We start from the raw sequence: 17,001 nt of genomic DNA on the forward strand, positions 1-17,001 counted from the left end.
TCTCTGATATTCACTGTATAATAAATTGGCAGTAATATTTTGCGATGATATTTCACCATCTTCGATATCATCTCTACTGATCTATGACATTTTGATAATATAACAGCACTTTATTGATTTTACCGAATTCTCACTTGCCCTTCACTTGTATACTCACTGTACATTATACAGTTGTACAGTTGTACGTTGTACAGTGTACAACGACTTACGAAATACTGAAGACTACTTCTCAAACGTAGACGTTTGTTGTCATTTCTTAATTTTCTTGGAAGTAAATATACAAAGTTTCTTCAGTTTTTTTCTCAATTGAAAGGACGGCTGTTTCTTGCGACGCACTGTCAGCTTTCATGAAAAAGCATCAACAAAAACATACGTATATTCTCGCGATCATCAATATCTGGTTATTGTATGCCACAAAATTTGAGTCGCCATGAATGGAAGCTGATAACTACTGATAACTATCCGTAATGATAACTACCCGTAAACCATTTAAAGAAGTGATAGTTAGATTTCAATATGTTCCTCTATATGTTGGCTTGAAAAAAATACTTGAGGCAGATGATACACAATTAGGAAAAGCTACTGAAATGTCTAAATGTGTCTTCCCAATCTGATTTTAGAATCTCGGGTACCCGATAGTTTTCAGGAACCAATATGAACTTCGAGTACCCCAAAGTTTCGGGTCCCGATCAATGCCCAACCGGACCCGAGGATCGGGTATCCGCTTACCCCTAATTAAAATAGAACTTATAGCTACATTCTGGATAATTATTGTTTCAACCTCATATAGAGAGTTTGAAAATTGCCTAACATACATTAGTAAGACTAACATGTTAAATATAACCTAAACTGAAAAATACTTTTGCTCATAGAAAATTAACAAAATTAATATTAAACATTCTCTTTTGTTCATTACTGAATTTCAATTCATTTTAGATACATACTCTTTTGCGCAATTTCTCAAGTAATCCTGCGACTTTACATTCACTGTTACTGTTTTCGAATAAGATAAAAAAAAGAGATGAGGGAGGTCAGGAATCTGCATGGATATAAAATATTATAATTAACGGTAATTGTAACCATAGTAATTGTAACCATTAACGAACAAACATGTGTATATTTTACAGTTTAATTGTTAAGTGCGCAAATCTTCTCTCGTCACGTCGTATGCATTATTAAAATAATCTTTGTTAAGTGACACTGGCGTTAATAGGCTACCGTTACGTCGAGAATATCTCATTAAATAGAACCGAGTATAATGAACTCGTGCTCGTTATAACGTAATAAACACTGGTCCGTTTACGTTTCTGCGAAAAAAATTGAGTTTCCGTTAGAATAAATTTAGCAATGCGTAAAACACGTGCAAATGAACACCACGAGCATGAAAAATTACACGATGAGTGATATTGCAAGCACGTCTGAAAGCAGCAATAATTTTTATTTTGGAGAGAAGAAAAATTATACATAGTGTTCTTCTGCAAATACCCGAACACTAGTGTAATTTTAACTTCTACGCTTTATGCAAGGTAGCATAATTATAGGGTATTATGTAGAAATTATTTTTTGGAAAGAATCAAGGCCAACAGTTGTTCTTCTATTAGGATATTTATTCATTCTTCTTTAGTTTCTGTTACTGTTTTTTGCGAATTCCACGCTTGAAGTGGTTTTATAGACGTCATATCCTTAAGACAAAATCATTATTGAAATTTTGAGTTTATTTAATACTACAGAGTTCGTGATATTAAATACCCAGGGTGTTCGTCAAGAAATGTCAGACATTTTAAGGGATGATTGTACGTGTCAAAATAAGATGAAAGTGAAGAATGATGAAATTGTGCCTGTGACTTTATCTTCTACATATTACTATCTCTAGTTAACAGAATGCTCGAAGTGTACGTGTATAGGTATATTCTACTGTTTTATTTTACTAACGTCGCTGCATCTAACCAAGTTAATGCACGCTAGAAATAGAATGAGTCTCCAAGTAGGACATATTTCAGGCGAATTTTAGATTTCTCTTCAGCAATTAATAATTCCGAAATGAAACTTCAAATGCAATTCTGTAATTTTTGATTTTCGTTTTATTTCATAATGTTGTGAAATACCCAGTATTGTAAGTCAAACCAAATTTTCTAACATTTAGGCTACTAAAAAAGATAGTTACTAATCTATTCGTTGTTGGCACCTATTCGATTTTTCTTCAAATACTTAAACAGTAGTGCGCAACAAGTCAACTAGGGACCTACTATTCATATTTGTTTGCAAGTTATAACGAGTTTCGTTTTGCAATGACATTCTTACGATAGATGGAAGTAGTTGAAGTACTTAATTAAAATCAACTGTTTACGAGTAGAATAAAAAAAAGAGAATTAAAAAAGATTTCTAGTAAATCTGAGAAATAGCTAAACAAACGGAGAAAGTAAGACAATTAACGGTAAAACGTGTGTAATATTTATTTCCAATTCTGTATGTCCATTTAGTATTATTACAATTTTTTTTTTATAAAAGTGCAGATACGTCCAATCTCTCGGAAATCAAATTCGCTGTAACTCGCAGACCAGGATAAATTAAACATATGTTTCGATGAATTTTCTTTATTTTTCTCATGTATTAAAACCATTCATAAAATAATTCTCACCTGTTGTGTAACATGCTGTATGGGAGGAATAAATAAAATATAGTTGCTGTAACAAGTAAGTGCTTCCTTTGGATTCTGTTCCATGTCGGTATTTGTCACAATCAATATGTGGATAGCTTGGCTAAGGAGGCCTCATATCTTGAGGCCTCGTCTGAGATTTTGGTTCCTCCACTACGGTTTGGGCATTTAAAGGGTAAATGGCGAAAGAGGAATACTTCTTAGCGTACTATAGAGACAGTCAGTGGACTGTCAATTCCCTTTATCCTGTGCATTCTTCAAGCACTGAAAACTGTACTTCCGCACGCTTGCACCCGACCATAATTCAAACTCATTTTCTCACAAACAAAGCATGATATCAAAAATTGTTATTCTAGATTTTCGTCTTATTTTTTTATATAGAGTTATGCCTCTTCAGTCTGTACCATCAGTTCTGGGCCACTCTGTATAAGGGAACTAAATTCCTCGAACAGTTCTACAACTTCAATCATACCCCTTGGTTTTTCCACAAACGTCTGTTTACAGAATTCTTGACCTCAAGTAGGAAAATGCGTGCTAAACATACTCAGCTAGCCTTATTTCTTTCTAAAATCAATCTACTAGAACACAAAAGCTGTGTTCTAGTAATTTCTTTCCACTGTATACGATAGACGTATGTCCTTCTAAACCATATACAGGGTGTCCCAAACTAAGTGCGGGAGCCGGAAATGGGAGATTCCTGGGGTGATTCTAAACAACATTTTCCTTTGCAAAAATATCCTCCGAAGTTTTGTTAACGAGTTATTAACGAAAAACCCCGACCAATCAGAGAGCGCGAATAGCTCCGTCAATGATTATCTTTAAATTTAAGATTCTTCAGAAGCATAATCTGCAACTATAACCATTGCATACATTTTAATAGATATATAGATAGAACATTATAATAGATAATACATAAAACATAATCAAATTGTTTACTTGTGTGTTCAGAACGAAAAAAGTATATTTTATTGTTAGCGTTGTCATAATACTACCGAAAACATGAACTACGTAACTTCTTCATTTGATCATAATAAGTTGAATAGCCACTGTATTTTTCTGGAGCAGGAAAAATCACGTAAGGTAACGGATAGTTTGCTGGAGAAATAGAGATACGAAAGTTCCTGCACATGATCGTAGAATATCAAAGATATTTCGGTAATAGAAACCGCATGCGGATAGCGCCAGTCTGCTTCCTTCCGCCGAACCAGTCTCTGAAATACCAGGATCAATATTATTTTTATAGAGCTAACGTTTAGCGTCAGAAGTGTATCGTCAGTAAAAGACCAACCGAATTCTTCTTTCTTGGTAAAAAATATACATAGAGCAACTGATCTTTTTCCAAATAGAAACAAAAAATTAAATTTTTATCAATTTCACTAGTACTGGCGAACGCAGAAGATCGTTGCGAGTTTCGACAGTAATGCCTCGCTACAAAGCATTTACTACTACGATTAAGTACTAACCGCGCACACAACGGGAATATAGCAAGAAAAGGACTTTTGTAGAAAAACTTGGTACGTATTAGAAATATTCGTACAAACGTTCGATGCAAAGGTCCATCGAAAAACTAATTGCTGCTTCTTGAATGACTCATCGAGGACCCCCCACAACAACTGGTGTTATTAAATACCTGGGTCTTCTGCCAAAGATCCCTAGCTTTACTAAAGGCTTAGGCTCTTCGAAAACCGAGTCGATGCGCGAGAAAAGTTCTTCAATGTTTGACATTAAAATTCTTCGTTTTAATGACTTCTGTAAGCAAAATCAAACTAACTACACGACCTAAATCGCGCTTGGAGTTTCCGCCTACTGCACTAATCGCCAGCAGTCTTTGCTTTTCTGACCGAGTGTTACCAACAATGAATAAAGATAGAGGTATTTTCTTGATGTTTAAATAAACGGAGTTACAAATCAATCAACACGTGAATTCATTTTAAAAAGTAAAATATCATATTCTATTTCATGGCGACATGATATTCGTATTTTTATATAATCAACTGCGAATATTCACTTTCTGTTTGTATAAAATAATGTTCACGTTTTAAGAATATCTAATTTCTAATGTTGCATTTTCCTTGTTATTAGGTGTGTACATATTAGATATGTATTCGTTTATGTACAAACCATTCAGATTAAAAAATTGTTTAATTTCTAGTCGATATATGACGTAATAAAGAATTTGATTCTTTCAGACCGATAATCCGAAAACCAATTATCGAAACGAGTTTGTCTCCCAATGCATTCAGATAATCGACGTTCTACTGTAACTCACTTGTCACAGGACAGAAGATCGTTTATTTTGAACTACTGCACAATACATTTATATTAACAGAACGAAGCAGAATTGAATAGAAATACAAACCTTTAAATAGTAACAGGCTTCCATTTCACTGATATTTCGATATAAGCGGTACAATTGATTCGCATTAACATGTACTATAATGCTATGCATAAAAAAATACAGCATTCCATTAAAAAAAATTAACTTGACCTTAAAATCTCACCAATTTTTCAATGTACAAAAATAAATATTTATATCACATTATGCCTGTTTTAAGTTTAAAGGAAAACCAATAAAATATTTGTTGTCCCAGGGTCCGGTTTGTCCGATTCTATGTCGGCAATGTTGATAACCTGTCCGAATTTTTGCTGGACAAGACTATCTGTAAAAAGTTCCATTTAATTACATTGCATCCGGCATTACAGGATGCTGTAAGAACGTTGGATAATGTATAGACAAACCTACTGTTATTAGGTAGCTATAGGAAGCAAACGAATCTGATATAAAATCAGGTAGCTGCTGGATGGATTAGCTTTCGTGAACGAACTCGAATAATCGAGGAACCTCTAGGTTGGAAACACTTCTTTTGGAAGTAAGGGCATATTGACAAATCTGATGTGAAATCAGAGAGTCGCGAGAAATGTTAGTAAGTCTCGTAAGCTGTTAATTATTAATTGATACAACTCGAGCGACTAAGCTGTATCGCAGGGGATCTGTCAACTTCGAATGGGATCGCTTAAGGTAATTGTGAGTTTAAAAAAAATTTAATCAAATTGCAACGAATGCTTTGATATATTCTAAAATCAGTCTTTACGTTACAAGTGTATATACAGTGTAGTGTTGTCGCGTAAAGTGTGTGATTCTAATGCTCGGTGTTAAAGCATTAGCGATGTGGGGTCTTACCTTATAAAGTTAAATTGTAGATTCGAAAGGGAATTGTAGCCTGTTCTAACTGAATAACAACCAACTCTGACCAAATAAGGCGACATTCTTTCATTCTCTGACTTCATTTACAATTTTATCATTTGACATCAACTTTTTAAGAAAATAATCAGAGAAGATTGGATGTGAATATGAAACATGATATGAAACAGATCCTTATTTCCAAAATTGTATTTGACGTCTATCTAGGTCCATATCATTTCTACATATATGTATATTTATAACAACACTATATTTTTTATTTTCCTAGTTGAAAATAACAAAAACAAACATAAGTACAGTCGTCAACTTTCTCAACGCTCATGTGACCCTCATCTGAAGCAACTTTTGTATTTTATGCAAATTAATATTCTTCATAGCGTAAGTTTAGATAGTGATATAATTATGTTTATTACTAAGTCTATTGTAAAATACTATTTAGGTTGCTGAAAAAGATAACACTAATTAAAAGAGTTTACAAGACTAACTAAAAGAATTAGTTATTTGAGGAGAGAAATATGGAATAAATTATTCCTTCGGTTAAGATAAATATTGTAAGAAATTTTCCTTTATCATGCAACATTATGCTTAGAAAGAATGCAACATTATGCTTAGAAAGAAGTTGTAACCTGAAAACAAGAGGACCAGACAAAACTGTCAGTCGAAAAATATATTAAGTATTAGGTAGGTATAATATATGTAATTTGTGACTAAAGAAGAAGAACAGAAAAAGAATGTAAATTCAATTGTTCTCCATCACTTATAAACAATAGTACATTCTCTAAACATACATATATGGTACAGTACGAAATACATCTTGACGTTTCCATATCTCAAAGCTAATTGATGTTTTCCAAAAATAAGTTTCATTCAGGCAAAACAACTAATAATCTAGGTCTGACAAATGGAAGAAGACATGGATGAAACAAAACATCCCAAGTTTAGTCTTCAGTTGGTATGATGAAGTCATAGTATCTTTACTGACTTAACTTTTAATATTTGATGTGAAATAGATAACTTACGATGGTGAATAAATAACAAAATGAAACTGATAATAAAATGGTGACCATTCCTTATAGATACGATTAATAATTCTTTATAATGAGCTGATATCGATATAATGAACGTAAGTATCGTACTGATACCATATATCATATATTACGTAATAATATTAGTTATAGTTGAGGGTAAGTATGAAGTACGGATTTCTGATTGAACAATACAAAGTGTAAAGGGCCCTTATTTCTCAAACAGATAAGAGAATTTGGAATGATTATTAGAATCCACTTTAACCAATTTTTATGACCTACAGGACAATAGCTGCTGGTATACGAGATGTGTTTAATTAAGAAACAATGAAACTGGTTCACTAAACATTTATGTACAACTTCCAAATCAACATTATCCTTTTTAAAATAGTTTCCTGGATACCACCACATCATCAGGGACGTTGTTTCTACACTTGAAAACAGTATTGAAAGTCTTCAATTAGTTTGGAATTAATCTATCATAATCGATTGAATGTTGTCTAGAGTTTCACGGTGATGACACTTGAGATGAATTGAAATTTTTGGAAACAATAAGATACCACATGGATTTAGATAAGGAGAGTAAGGTTGCAGAGAAATCATAAGAATATCCTTGTTGGCCAAAAACTCATTTAATCTTGTCAAATTGAGCATCAAAATGTCAAGAACATAAATTTCTTAATTCTAAATTCCAAAACAAGGAAACCATATTCTTTAGAACAGACACGGGCAACACTGAACTGTTACAAACGTGATATGTAAATCAATATTTAAGGTAAAATAAGCATTATATTTCAAATAGTGTAGCGTTTCTGCAATATTATCAGTCCTGAAGAAAGAAGTTTAATTTCATTATTTTTTAGATATGCCTCGTACAATATTTTCTAAGACACCTATTCCCAAATTCAATTGTTTATCCATCGTATTACCGTCGTGTTCATCGTTAAAAACATTTGTCTCGAAAAGATAAACAATCTGAAATCATGTGTTGCAACTATCATCGTAAACAAATGGCCATTGGCTGGTACATGCAAACCTGATGCTGTATCGAACGATGTGGTTTGTTAAACGCGTACTACAGATTATTGGAAATAAGCGGAGAGTGACTGCAACAATCGGATTACTCCAAATGTCACTGACCGCTGCGTTACTCCCCATTCGTCATTCTTGATTCCATTGGACAACTTTTATTTCATGGTCCTCCGTTCATCCATTGCTCTTCGTTATCGCTTTCACACGTAGACTGATTTGATCTAACGCAGACTAGAAAACTTGATCCTTGATGACGGTTGTGGATGGAAGCAATGAAAGTCGACTCGGAAAAAGTGAAAGAGAAAAATTTATCGATAGCTTCGTTGATAGCTTAATTTGTTGGAGCAGTCGTGGAACAGTGATTCGATCGGACGATTTCTTTTCTTGTAGTAGTAGACGCGTCAGAAGTTGAGTCTACGAACCTACAGGGACACTCCTAACGATAGTCTGTTCCTAAAATGAATTATCTCACTGTCTACAAGCTTCGTGTGGCCATTTTATATCGTAAAAGACGTCAATTCCCTTTTCCTTCGGGAAAAATCGATCAATCAGATTTCATATGGTTCTTGAGAGATGTGATATGAACTTTGATCATAAATGGCGTGATGAAGATGAACCGTAGTAGGCTTCGTAACAATGACATTTCAGATAGTCATTTTGTTCTAATTTTTAAAAATACAATAATTAATTTTGTCAATTCCGATATATACAATGTCTAAAATGCATTACTCTACTATGCAATTCATGACCTGTACTCTTGTCATCATAAGATCCAAAAATATCATGACCACTTTAACCTTTAAATAGTGACCACCGTTTTAGTATCATTGGTGGTGACTTAACATCAAATTAATTCCGTATCGCTAGTAGTAACGTGATGTCAATTTGACGTAGCTTTAAATGTAGGTATAGTAGTGCAACGCATAATTGCAACCAAATCGTATCAGCTATCTGCATTCGCAACATCCCACCTACCCCAGGGCCTGGCTGACTCCTGGAGAGCTATCCCAGCAAGAGCCCCGAAATCGAGGAACAATAGAGCCATAAAACCTAAAAATCAGACTAGACCTTAGCAGTCCAAAATATGCAATTTTACATTTCTTAACATATATCGACGCAAGCGACACCAATCGATTTCTTATATTTTTCCGATGAAAATGATACGAAACACGACACAGTTTAAATGATTTATAAGGAAACTATGGATAAAAAACGATTTGCACAATTTTAGTATAACTTCATTAAAAATAATCTAATTTGCATAGAATTTGGTATCATTTTAATCAGCAGAACGGAAGAAATTTATTTGTATCACTCTTGTAATGAAAATACACAAAATAACAAAGCTGATATTTTAAAATTATAAACATTCGATTGCCAGACCATAAATCGACGCGATGTGCGCTCGACGCTAACTGTTATTAGCGAAAATGTTCATTTATACTTATTGAAAATCTCTAATTTTGGTTCAATTTGTTTAATATGGAACGACTGAATTCCTTATATTCTGCCAATAAAAATGATACTAAACACGTACATAATTTGGGTGAAGTTGAGCGTTACGGATTATACCGCGAATTAAAAATCCAAAATTTTTACTAAAAAGTTTTGAAAATTCTTACAAATGCATAGTTCGTATTCTCCTAACAACTCTAAATACAGACACGACTATGTTTGCGTCAGTTATGCAATCAGAACTGCCCTCGTGCAGTTTAGTGCTAAAGATGGTTTACAAATCATTTCTCATTAATAATTACTATTTACCATATGCAAACAATTACAATTTCGCTAATAAACATTATTCACTAGTAAACATAGTTAATTAGACGAGTTTACAGGAAGATACGATAGCCGAATGTGAAGTAGTAGTAACTCACAAGCTGTAGATCCCCAAGGTTCGAATCTCACGATAGCTTTTTATTTTTTATTAATTTCTTTTTAATTAATTTTCATATAACTTTCCATAAATTAGAATTGTTTTGCAACAGAAGCAATCCTGTTTAGAAAATGGTTATAGTTGTCTTGAATTTTAAAGACAAATTTATTGTTACAATCCACCCTCCTATAATGCGATTAATTCGTACCGCGTTATAAGAATATTGCGTTATTGGAGGGCCGTCGTAATTTTTGCTCCACAATATTTGGAAACCGTGATATAGGAGGGTTTACTGTATTATAAAAGCGATTTTCGATAGTCGGCTCTGGAATGTGCCGTTCCAGAAACTCGCGTTCAAAGTTGCAGTTATCGAATACGTAGGCACCGCTTCTACGAATTTTTCTCTTTATAAATAAAAATTCAATTTTCCATACCGTATATATTTATTTTAATATTTCAAGAACAAAATGAAATTTTAATAATCTAACTCTGATAAGCCCGATCATCCACAGTATGTACCACGTGTTTGCAACGCCATCGTTTGATCTGAATGTTCCGTAATCACGGCAAACGCGAACTGTCACCCGCCTAACTAAATTTAGATCAATAATTAAAATAAAATCACTTCTGATGGCTTTCGTATGAATGAGCATATAAAAAATCTTCCAGAAAGTTGGAAGTGTTCGTTCGGATATTTGGACTGTATCTCTTGATTTTTCTGGAGTCAGTTCCTTCCTCATTCTCGTGTTGTCCGAAACGCGAAGACCGGCGTGTCCATCAAAAACCAAAAAATTGGTATTGATTCGTTGTTGACCTGAGGAAGATTGTAACGAAGGTGGAGAAGGTCACATTGTACAGTGGTAGGGGAAACTTCCTGTTCACCTTCGTAATGATGCTGAAAAATTTCTCCCTTAGGTCGAAGATCGCGGAGAGTCTGAGGAGGAAGAAACGGTATTCGAGACTAGCGCCTACAGTTTCACACGAGTGTTTCTCAGACGTCCAGGGTACGGCCATATTGCTACGTTGGTAGAAAAAATCTGTAGTCGAACCGAGGGTTGCCTTGCTTACTGTATCGACTGCAAGACAATATGACTCTTTAATTGCTATGAGGAGTAGACCTAGTCTGCTGGACGAAAATACGAAATTATTTTACGCTGAAAATTGCCAGATGTGGAATTTCTAAGCGGTAACAGTTCTCAATGGAAATATTCTCACATCTGGCAATAATAAAATAAACTGACTACTTCGTCGAACAGAACAACACATAACTAGCTTAATTTTCTTCAACAACCTACTGTTTATTGTTTTATTGTTTACACCATAATCGAAGATTCTACTGTAATGGAATTACATATATGTATGTGCCTGACATACATGATTTGAATGTGTAAGTCGTTTCAGGTATGAAAAAAATATATTGTATGCATTTTATATAATATTGTAAAGACGAGATCTGTGGAAGCTGGGTGAGGGTGGAGATGAAGAAAAACACTCACACGCGTACACATATGTATGATTGCGCGGATAGCATGACCCCAAGAGGCACGCCTCACAACAAAGTCGCTTCTAACTGGGCAACATAAAAAGTGCAACATAAACAATTTCGGAGGGGACCATGACACTCATTGATGAGAAATCGCGAGGTGCATCTCATAGTCCACGAAGTCAGTTAAGCAGAATTTTCTTAACATTTTAAAGAAAATAACTTTCATTTCTAGCAACAGTTAATAGTTATCATTATTTAGGTTTTCTTATAGTTTATATAACTTTCATCTTAATAATTTGTGCAAAGTCTAGATTCTTATAATTATTGTATTAGTTTTATTATTTTTAATTTTAATTTTTGTTACTCGTGGTAATTATTAGTTAAAATGTGTGAGTGACTTTTAAAGAACTGTTCAGTACGAAAGTCGATATTTATAATATAGGTTCGAGATGAGTCAATCAGTGAGAGTACAGCTTCAAAAAATTACTTTAATTACGCAAATTGTAAAAGCAAGAGCTGCGGTCACAGAGTTTGTTCAACTTTTATGATGAATGGTATTCCGCTGACCGACAACCTCGTCGACCCCAAATTAGGTTTAAATTGGTGATAATTAAGTAGATTTACAACCAAGACCGATAATCGTGTAATTAATTTATATGTGACTTGTTTGTTTTCGTGAAAATTAGAAGTAATGTGACATCCATTACGCAACCGTCCTAATGCGTTCCATACTGTCTGTAGAGATAGGATCAAGTTTACTATCTATTTACGAATCCAAGTTAAATTAAGTATGAAAGTTTCATTTCATAGGTTTTGAATATTACTCACGATCAGGAATAATATTTCCATGAGATTACTTGTAATGTATCCCATTTATACAAGCTAGTTTCAAACCCTAGAATGAGTACCTGCGAACTTTAGAAACATATTCATGGGTACCTCAATGTTGGAGAGAATACCTACGGAAAGAACATTATAAGTAATACTCGAATCTTGAAATCAAAATTATATAACAAATACTTGAACTTAAGAAAAAACAGAACTCCGGTATTACAATTCAAACTCGTGATACTCATACCTACGAACTGGTGAATTGTTTCGAATTTTCATACATTTAAAACTTTTAATTTTCGCCTATTCTAAATACAACTTTTCAATTACTCATATTTTCGAATGTTGCGTTATTTAACATTAACATTACAATAGGTACTAACAAGCAACGACACGCACAATTCTGCATAAATCTATACATAAAGGTATAGATCGCAGACACTCTAACTACATTGGTTTTGGCTAATGAGAACCCGCAAGTTTAGACTGTCGATGTATACCGCTTCTTGCTTTGACAAAAATGTAGCGTATACATTCTCGAGGTTTCAAAAGAACGCACACACATACACACACGGCGTCGATCTTCGACGACGATTCCAAGGAAAGGGCGGGTGAAGATAATTATACAATTTTGAATTAAGGACGGCAAAAGCTTGGAATATGCCTGATCATGAATTTTTTAAATGCAAAGCACTATCGTGACACATCCTAGCCAATGTAGCGCCAAAAGAGGAGAAATCTAAAAATTTTCCTGTTCGAAACGTAACAGTCGCCATGTCCTTTTCTTGTCGCTTGACATGATTTAAAAAACAAATAATCGATCGACTATCCTGAAATTTTTACTGTATGTTAAAAATGTAGCTGTTCTTGTCTTACCAAGAAAAAAGCAATTATTTGTTTTGTGTTATTTGGTTATATTAAGAAAAATATTTTTACCCGCTTTGCAACCCTTAACCCCGTCATTAATCATGATTCTATCCATGTAACCCTTTATGAACCTCTCAACTTTTTCATGGAAAAAGTTACAGTAAATGTTTTTTCCGACTTTTCAAAAACACGATTGCGAAGTTCTATATCAAAAATAAGAATTTTCACATAATTTCCAACATTGTTAAAATAATTTTCTAGCATATAAAGCTTTATTTAAGAAGATCAATTGCTCTCAATTAAAATAAAACTTGAAGCACGTAAATACGCTAAACAGTTCTCGAAATAAGAATTTCCAAGTATAACTCATTCTACACGAAGACGGATAAAAGTCATTACATTCAGAGTTTTTGTCTCTTTTTAAATAAATATTCCAGTTTCGACTAAATCTCAGACATCGGAGGAAAAACTTGGTCGATTTAGCGTAGAACGAACATTGGATAAATGGACTTAAATAGTCGAGTATTTTGTTATACATTAATAATTACATAAAATGGAATATCAATAAGTTAATACATATTTATTAATGAATATTGCTATGTACGTGTATCCATGTATTTTGAATTTCGATACACGATACATAGTACAGCGTTCGCATAACCGTATATTTTGGGGTTCGTATTGTATTTCAGAATCCATATACCCGTGCATTTCAGGATCCGTGTATCTCTGCGTAGATTCAGATCCAACTATCCATGTAGTACAGTCTATGTATTTCGATACACGTGTACTCCTCTACTAAATACTACACGGATTCAAAAACGGATATTTCAATTTCATGTGTACTATCTCTATCTTTAATTTCTACCAAAAAGAATAACAGGTACAAGTTATTGTTACTTTATAATGAATAACTTCCTCGTTGCGGTTTCAATATGTTGGACTATACTACATTATTCAATTACATAACGTGAAGCAAGCTCTAATCGAACTGAAATTGAACTTTTGGGTAAGTAGATGTGGAAAGGGCGAGGAGACTCTGTAAAATGGCCTCGTCGATCACTTGACTTAAATCTTTGAAATTTCTTATTGTGGGGTCCCTTAAAGACGTTAATCTACTTCATTTGGACCCAGCTATCGTCGGCCGAAGGTTTGAAGATAGCAACAAGAAACAAACATAATTTAGTAGAGCATAATATTTTTAATAAGGTACTAGTGTTCAAGTTTATTTGGAAGTACTGTCTTTATTTACCAAATTACTCATGGAAGGTTCAACTCTATCTCGTTTAAGTTCTATTTTAGTTGAAAATATTGTTTTTATTTACCAAAACATTTTTAGGAGGTTTGAATTTATCTATTAACTTGGTTCCAACTTTAATTGCATAATTATATCTATCATATGGCTAATAATAAACATGATTTCGCTCTGGCTTGTTCAATTCGTAAATTTCACGGTTTTGTTTTAATCAAATATTTTGGGAAAATATTAGTATAAAGCACACAAACTTTGCACTTCGTACAAACGTATTATCCTTCGAAAGAGACTCTTTGAGAGAACCATCTGCTATGATCGTTTTACTACATTTGTTAATAACTTTTTTGCGAGTCTCTTCGGCTAACTGCTTCTGTCTCAAGCTGTAAAGTTTTATAGATACTAAAATGAGACGTGAGTTACGATCAAGTAAAATTAATGGGCCCCTTTATTATCATTGCGACCTTGAGACGATTTTGGGTGGAACGCTAGTAGAATTAGTAACATCTATTGGCATCTATTTTGGCAAGCAAGGGACAATGAAAATTCGATTAATTGTAGATTAATACAATTTCATCACTTGTTCTTGTGGATTATATTTGTATTCAATAATACTGCTTCTAAATTAATTCCCAACTTTGGCTGACCTTTGAGTTCAACTATCCTTCAGTGTTCGTCAAAGCCCATAAAGTAAAGTACGCTATATTAAGTTAATCAAACTAGCCTCGAGTCAGCTTCAATTACTTGTGCAAAAAAAAATCTTTATTTGCATTTACTTGTCGAGAGTCTACTCTGTATCTTTGCTCATAAAAGAAGTTACAATTGGCCTATTTGGACTACTTCACTGTCTTGGCGAAAATAACATTTTACAGAGCATCGTAAGAAATTCAAGCTCCTGAAAATAAACATAAATCATTAGACGATGCATTAACAGATGCAAAATATTATTTCATCGATACAGTTGTGATATTTGACAATTCTGAAATTTCTCAAACTAGAACTCGAACTTTTACCATCCTAAATTCATTTATCTACAATCTTAAGTAACTACAACTAAATTTACATTCTTATCAAGTAAGTAGACTAAATTGAACTGTTCTACGAACTGCAATCTGTTCAGCGCATGTAACAGCTACAAGGCTTTGTGTAGAGAATCCAGACGGAAATGTGCATTCTCCCAATTGCTGCTTGTTTTTATACAGGGTGGGCAGAAGACCGTAGTACAACCGGCCAGGGAGTAATTCTACGTAAAAAAATACAGAAAAAATGTGGTATACAATTTTTTTATCCAAGACTTCGTTTTCGAGGAAATTGAATTTGAAGTTTGCTCAACTACGCAATGCGACTTACTTGTCGTGAATTCTATTACTACTTGTCTCTGTCCGTGTTAATCTTAACAAACATTGATAATGACAGGATACTGTATAAAATACCCAGATAGTTCGATTTAGAGTTTTTATATGATACGTTGTCTTCAGTGTTAGAAGATGTACCTCTAGATATCAGAACTAGAATTATTTTTCAACATGACAGTGCCGCGCGACATTTCACGAGACCAGTTTTAAATTTCTTAAATGAAAAGTACTCGTGCTGGATAGGTCGTGGCGATAAGATACACCGGTCTCTAAGGTCTTCGAACCTCACAGCCCTGGACTTTTCGAAGGACGTGTCGAAGAAGAAGTGTACAAAAGAAATATTCACAACATTGTACAGCTAAAATAAAAAATTCTTCAAGTGTTTGAAAAAGTAAAGAATAATAATACCTTACAATCTGTTCAGTTATCTTTAATTCGTCAAGCGCAGTTATATATACAGTAATGAAAAGGGCATTTCCAATAGTACTTGTAAAGTAATAAACTTCAAATTCGATTGTCTAAAACAAAGTTTCGGATGAAGAAACCGAATACCAACTTTTTTCTTATTTTTTTTTACGTAGAATCACCCCTTGGTCGGTTGTAACACAATTTTTCACCCACCCTGTATTTGGGTTCAAGTCATCGGCAAACGACACAAGTCACACATGATCTTTTTAATATTTCAGATATTTTCACTTTCCGACTCGGAAGAATCTTCGGTGAGATTCCCAAAGATTTTTATGTAACTTTCGGAGATGAATCTAAAGATCAAACGATGACATTCTGTGAAATATCTTAACCAAAACGTATTTTTTATAAACAATTAAATTAAAATAAGTTTATGTACAAGATGATTATTCTACATGTAACAATAAAACAAAAATAAAAATTATAATTTCTTTATAAGATGCTTAGTTTCTAAGAAAATTGAATTTTAATATTCGTCTGGTGTGCGTACGAAAAAGTAAACACTATCAACGACATGATAAGTACTACGTTTATTAATAATTTTATTGTTTTACATTTACATTACATTACAGAATGAATTATTGAAAGTGCCCTCTTTGTTCTTCGAACCAGCGCGTTCGAGAACCGCGTACTTACGTTACAATGCTCCAACGTTTTAATTCCTCTAAAGCTTGTATTATTTCTTTCAACTACACATTTAGAGTCAATTCAGGAATTGATAACTAATATAGCGTTCGATAAATTAAAGCATCTTAATAAGGTAACATCATTTTATGGCTTTGTGATTCAAAGAACAAGGATTTTTATACATTAACAAGAATGACACTTTCAGCAATTCATTCTTTAATGTAAATTTAGAACAATACGATTATTAATAGAAAGATAGTCAAGTGCACGCATACCAGACAAATCTCTAAATTCAATTCTCCCGAAAACTAAGCGCCTTATAAA

The 17,001-nt window shown here is 33.5% G+C and overlaps 1 protein-coding gene across 1 annotated transcript in view; it reads left to right on the top strand.

Annotated features, from left to right (window-relative positions):
• The window catches only part of Dpr1 (defective proboscis extension response 1), a 1,112,753-nt gene that overhangs the window by 722,634 nt on the left and 373,118 nt on the right, over positions 1 to 17,001 (top strand). The gene's annotated exons all lie outside the window — the stretch shown is intronic.

Source organism: Calliopsis andreniformis, chromosome 5, assembly GCF_051401765.1.
Source record: "Calliopsis andreniformis isolate RMS-2024a chromosome 5, iyCalAndr_principal, whole genome shotgun sequence".
Taxonomy (NCBI): domain Eukaryota; kingdom Metazoa; phylum Arthropoda; class Insecta; order Hymenoptera; family Andrenidae; genus Calliopsis; species Calliopsis andreniformis.